Raw genomic sequence first — 6,824 nt, forward strand, 5'->3', positions numbered from 1 at the left:
TGAATTTGCTAGCCTGTAGTCTGTCTTGCGGTCTGAAAAACTGTGTAATTCTGTACAGTAAGATAAACTGCATATGGTCATTTAAGTGTACTGTTATATTCTGATGACAGTATTGATGTGAGAAACAAATTCAGAGGAAATAGCCTGTGTCTGATGTGTAGTGTTCGTCACGCTGTAGTTGCTTCTTTACTTTTATGGAAATGATGAGCCACGCACACTAGTGTATTGGTCGTGGATAAATACTGGGTTGTTGTTGCTCACATAAGGCCTGGCTGTCCAACTGTAGCTCCGTACATCGCTGCATTACACCAGTCCTTATATGATCCTTTGTACTCAACACTGTTGTTGTTGTGTTGTTTTTAAGCAGGAGGTTTAGTGTGGCAGATGGTGCAGAAATTCTTGTGTTAATTTATGGGATTTTGCATCTTTATCTCCTTATGAAAACTAACACAAGAATTGACACTCTAATCATTTTAAAACCTCACTGTGGTTAAGAAGAGTGATCATTACAGGTCTTGGACAACAAATAACATCATCTGATCTAATTTGATCCATGAAAACAGACCAGCAGTGATTTGATTGTTGTGTCATTTCTACTGTTTCCAACAGTTTGCTCATTTTCTATAACATTTGCCTTACTGAATATCAGTTTTTTGCCGCTGCAATGATCCAACTTGCACATGTCACATCATCTGTTAATGACAAATTTTACATGTCATCAAACAGCCAGTTAACCTGAGCTAGACAATAAAAAAAGCTTTGTGGTTATCCAGGAGTGTAGTTATGAGGCCTGAACTTTAGTTTTGCTATATACAGATCCCTGGCTGGATGACATCTTAACCCATTCAAATCAATGGTAAACTGCCACAGTCTGTGTGTTGGCACGATGGCACGAGGAACAATCTCTGACCCAGAAAAACAAAACGGAAGGCCTAAAACTGAGGCAACAACAAAATTTAAGTCATTTGTTTTCTGAGTCGTTTATACCTAGTGACGTGTGCAACCACAGGCATAAAATTATCTTGTGTGTCTAATCGGTTGAGAAACGTAAATTCAGGTGATTTTTAACTTCAATTATACCTGTGAGTGTGACTAACATTTGAAAATAGTAATGGAAATGCATCACTAATAGCTTCTCCGCTACATTATGACATTAAAAATCAACCTAGCTTACAAACTCGAGTATTTTTCCTTTTCAGTCAAAGCAGCTAACGTCTCCGCCACAGCCAGATGTTACAGCTTTGATCCAGACTATCGTCTGGAGCAGAGAGGGCTGGATCGTGTCAATATCATTATATGCTTCAGTTGTGCGGTGATATAAATTAGCTGTGTATAGCAGTGCTGCAGTTTTTCTTATTTTGGACATGAGCGCCGGCTTGTCTCAAATGGTCATTTTGGAGTCACTATAAATTCGCTGTCTGTTTTCATTTTCCATTAAATAAACGTGGTCAGTCGGTGTCCGTCACAGCTGTGTTGTCTGCTAGCTGCCAGCTGTCAGCGGCTACACTGAGCTGCTAGCTGAGAAAATAAAACATAGAAACGTTTACTCACCCCCTTGTGATCGTCTTAGCAGTGTATTACAGCGACGGCCATCACCGCGCTAATATCCTCGCGTTTCCTTCCCGTTTCATGTTTGTCTCTCTGTGTGAATGGGAGCATTTGGTCAAAGTGCAGCGCTGCCAGCTGGCTAATGATATACACTGCTCAGTCCCGTGCTAGCTAGCGGCTCTCAGCTGATAAACAACGGCGGCCAGACTTCCGCTTTCCCCGGGCTTTAAATACACTCCAGAGGCTCATCATCAGCTGTCTGCCTCTGCGGTGAACACATGAACCACTGGCCAGACCGGTGCCAACACACAATCGGACGGGGATCAAATGTGACTGTGTGAATAACAACAGCTTGCCAAAGGGAGGGGCACTCACCGAAAAACATCACATGCGCAACGCGGCCGGGAGAGAAATAAACAAACCGAGGGCCATTATCACCTCTATGATACTTATAAAACTCCGTAGCTACCTTCAAACATTTATTCAAAGTCAGTTTTTATTAAACAGCACAAATTGTTTGTTCGCATATTTTCCATTGTATTTTATTTACTGAACTGGAAGAAGCATGACTTACAACTGCATAGTGAATATTCATTATTGATTAAGGTTAACAACACTTGGGTAGTGCTAAAATAATTCACGTTGACAGTATTTGTTCTGACACCAAGTATCCAGCACTTTAAAGGGCATGCCCTTGATGCATAAAGGCAGTCAACATGAAGATGATGAGGTGTCATCTTCTGTGAGGGCGCCCACCCATCATACCTGTAGATATGTAAAGCCCGTCAGTGAGGCTGCGTGCACTCTGCACAACAGCTCCACTGACACTATGACCACCCATCAGCTGAAACCCAAGTTGCCAGACAACAGTGGAGGACACAGCTTTAAGTTAAGGGCACACTGAGTGAGTGATGTATCCAAAAATAAGTGTCTGCCATATGGTCACGTGAATTAGGTTTATTTATGTTTCAGCATTTTGTGTTAGGTAAAAGTAGCAAAACACATTTACGTTTGCTGACTTTATACACACCACTTGAAGAAATGTGAAACATCATGAGAGACAGAAATGTATCGAACCAGTCACACATGAAATCATTTTTACCAGATGGGTGAGAAGTGGCATTTCAGCCAACCGTGTAAACAATTTGCATTTCTGATTTTCACTTCCATTTTCCCACCCAACAACAACCGTTTCTAGTTTAGGTGAAAGCGTTTTCAAATTGCAGTTGTTCTCAGATTACACACATCTTTATCCATTCCCCTTTAACAGATAATCACATTCAAATGACAGCAAAGGCTGCTCAGGTACATGAGGGGAAACTGCTTTAAAAGCAAAAAAAAAAAAAAAAAAAAAAAGCACAACATATAATGAATTTTGTTCTTTTTCAGCCAACATTGTCTTCCAAATAAACAACAGCAAAATGTCACTTCATAAAGAATTGAGTGTATTTAAAATATACGGTGATTTGTTCCACTGAAATTTTTGGACCTAAGTGCAAGAAAGATTTTCATTTTGAGACAGCCTGCTAACAGAGAGTTTGACCTGAGCCAGCCAGAGAAAGGAACTAGACACTAGGCGTGTTCCAGGCTGACACTATCATTTCACAATAAATCACTCATTGCAATTTATAACAATACTTTTGCTATATAGCATTACATATTTTTTTTTCCAAACTGTCTAGACTGATTTGACAAGTACAGCAATGATCTGCAATCTTAGCAGCCTTGAACATGCTTCATGAGAAAACCCAAGCTGATATAGATTGCATCCTTTGGTATATTTGGGCACTAAGATTAACAAACACACACACACTCATACATGCACGCACAAATTAAAACACTTCATTTGTTTCACACTTGCCCATATTTAAGTCAGACAGTCACAGCCAGTCCGGTCCCTGGCTCATGTTAATTTAATGCCACAGTGGGCTCAGGGCCTCAGAGAGGAAAATTAAAATTAAAGAGGCAAACAGAAACTCCAGACAGAGTAATGAATCTATACTCCAAAGTATTGATGCATTACCTTCTTCTCATCTCCTCTTCTACACCCGTATTGCATGATAGGCAGAATCAGGTCAAGCAGACATGAAACCAGGATTCCACGGTTGCAGATCATGTCATTAAATCTGTATCACTGAAGGCTGAGAAAAGGAGGCAAGTACAAACCAACTGGAGCACTGATGAACAGACCTGCTGATCCCTCACCGTTCCTTCAACAGGAGCAGGTCAATAGGACCATAAAAGCTAGTTAATTAAAAACAAATTGTAGTTCACTACTGCTGTGAGATCAGTCTCATAATAGCAAACACTTCCTCCCCTCCCCAGGCTATTATGAGGCCATAAAATTACATATCCACATGCTCTTCTGAAATCCAGAGGAAGACAAACAAATGATGAAAAACAAAGAGGAAAAACAGCAAAAAGGAATGTCAACTACAAGAGTCTTGGGTCAGAGACATCTGAGCCAGTGAGGGTATCGTGTTGACAGCAGCATGACAGCTGAAGTAAAGCTACGGTGAAGAGAGGAAAGACCGACAGTAAGTCAAACAGGAAAAGGAAACATGAGTATCACAGGCTTTGACAGCAGGGGAGTTTGTTGCCCCTCTGCCCGTCCATGGTTTGGGGGGACGCTTATGTCCACTACGTTGTTGCCCCGGAGAGTCGTCGTGTGCAGAACTTTCTGATATTTGCTTTTGAGATACAATGCGGTAGATTTCTGTGAGAGAAAACAGCAACGGTTCAGCAAAATGAAGAGTCACGCAACCTTGAACATTCATGGTGAGGTGCATGTTATATTTAACAGTTTATCAGTTCTCTTACCAGTCAGAATGTTCTTAAAGGCCTCTTCTACATTAGTAGAGTCCAAGGCTGAGGTTTCAATAAATGACAGAGTGTTCTTTTCTGAGGATGAGAAAAAGAAAGAAATGTAAATGTTAACAAGGAACAGCTTAGATAATCATTTTCAAGGTTAAATGCACACTCTTTAAGTAAGAGGTTTAAGTAAGTGCTTAAACTAAAGTGTTTTTTTGTTATTTTATTTCTTACAGAATTCCCCTTTAGTCGACTCCATTTCTAATGCAGTGTTGTTGTTTACCTGCAAAGGCTCGAGCCTCATCAGTGGGCACTGCCCTGAGGTGGCGGAGGTCGCTCTTGTTTCCAAACCAGCATGATGACGATGTTGTTGTCAGCGTGGTCCCTCAGCTCCTTCAGCCAGCGTTCGACATTCTCATACGTCAGGTGCTTGGCGATGTCGTAAACCAGAGGGCCCCGACTGCACCCCGGTAATAACTGGTGACAGCAGAAAACCAGGTGAGTACATCAACTCTACTGTTTTTTCCTGCAGCACAATAAGTTGATCAATATACACCTGCTTACACAGAGATAAAACAACAAACTCACGCTGAGGTGATTGCTCTGTAGCGTTCCTGTCCAGCTGTGTCCCAGATTTGAGCCTTTATCGTCTTGCCGTCCACCTGGATGCTGCGGGTGGCAAACTCCACCCCGATGGTGCTCTTGCTCTCCAGATTGAACTCATTTCTTGTGAAGCGGGACAGCAGGTTACTCTTCCCCACTCCAGAGTCTCCAATTAGTACGACTGCAACCAAAACACACACCCACAAAAACATTACAACAGCAGCTTTGCTGTCAGTCTGACAAACTGTTAAAGATGAGTGATCATGCTGGGGCTGAGCTTGTAGCTTTTCTTATCCACACTTATCCACATTGTTCAGAGTCAGTAAGTGCGACACTGCTAAGCTTCAGTCCAGCCTCTGACAATTTAACTCATTGGAGGCAACCTCTGTAGATTACAAACCAAAAACTACACACACAGTACAGCAGAGTGTGTACTTAGTGCTTCAGAAATTACAGCAACATCCTAGTTTTCAGTTCAGTTCCTATTCACAGACTTCATTTTTTGGGTTGGCATTATTGTATTGAATAATAACGTCTCTGTCCTGTTCAATAAGAAGGGTTGACCAGATCAGAGCTAGTCCCCTGTTTCTTATGCAAGCTGTTCATCACCGTACTTTGGTCCTACACCTACCCACCACTTCTGTTTATGTTATAAGATTAATTTCCCACTGGGACTAATTATGTCTATCTATCGATCATTCTGTCAGCACTGTGGAAATATACTCATTAAAGGTGAACAGTAAGTGGTCAGCAGCACAGAGAAATTAGGGGTTGTGTTCGTAGTTTGACAACTTAGCTGAGTAGCCTCAGCTTTGATGGCTCTTAAAGTGAAGCGCTGTAAATATATATGACTTCTGTCAGAGAGCAGACGTTGACCATCTTGTAGTTTCAAGTTAACGTCTGGTCGTTAGGGATTGTTTTTTAACGAGGCCAGGCAGCTTTCATGTTAGCATGCTAGGCACTTAGCTGCTTATTTCACTACCGTTAGCGTACTAATTCAAGAGAGTTGAACGCCACTAATGGACTAGCTGGTTGATTTGCGAGGATAATGCGTAAACTACTGAGCAGGCATTGCTTTGGTATTACACACTGCTGGATGAACTTGTAATAGGCAAACAGTGGCTACAGAATTCGTTCGACAGTCAACACCTATCATGTTGTCGTTTACCACTTTGCTACTAGCAGAGCTAACTTTAGCATTAACGCTGGCTTAGTTGACTTCCTCAGTTCCTACTGCTGTCATCGAAGTGTAATAAAGAGGACGAACACGCTGTCATTCATCCACCTTTAAAGAAGAAGTTACCTTTGAACAAGTAGTCGTATTCATCATCTCGGGTTCCCATTTCGCGACACTAGTTTTTGTACTTTTTAAAGTACTTTCCCACTAAACAACAACAACCCTCTGCACCGGCAGCTAGTAGGCACCGCCTTCAAGGAAGGGAACGAGCACGTGAGTTCAGGAACGTCGATTTGGACCAATTGGAACAGTTATCTTATTGATTGACACATAAATAAACCAATAATCTGCTTTCATTGAAAAATGCCTACCAATCATCATGCAGAGCAGAGAACACGGCGAGGTAGTACACCCTTTGTTCTCCAAACTTTGACGCCCTATGTCTCCTTGTTGATTGAGCAACATTCATGTGACATATGTATTTTCAACTATGCAGACTGTTTCACAGTGTCTACTGAGAGAAGAGAACACCAGAATCAGTGCACTAAATATTTATTTTAGTTGCATTTTCTTTTATATTTTACCCAGTGGCCTACAGCATGTCCACTCTTAGAAAAAAAGGTTATATTATTTTGGAAGGCCTATGTGAAAATAAACAAAACTATACTATGTATGAATTGGTCTT

General features: G+C 41.4%; 1 pseudogene; it reads right to left on the reverse strand.

Moving 5' to 3' along the window:
• Positions 1 to 2,485: 2,485 nt before the first annotated feature.
• Positions 2,486 to 6,748, reverse strand: LOC108894378 (ras-related protein Rab-11B-like; annotated as a pseudogene).
• Positions 6,749 to 6,824: the final 76 nt, after the last annotated feature.

Source organism: Lates calcarifer, unplaced genomic scaffold (genome assembly GCF_001640805.2).
Source record: "Lates calcarifer isolate ASB-BC8 unplaced genomic scaffold, TLL_Latcal_v3 _unitig_323_quiver_1651, whole genome shotgun sequence".
Taxonomy (NCBI): Eukaryota; Metazoa; Chordata; class Actinopteri; family Centropomidae; genus Lates; species Lates calcarifer.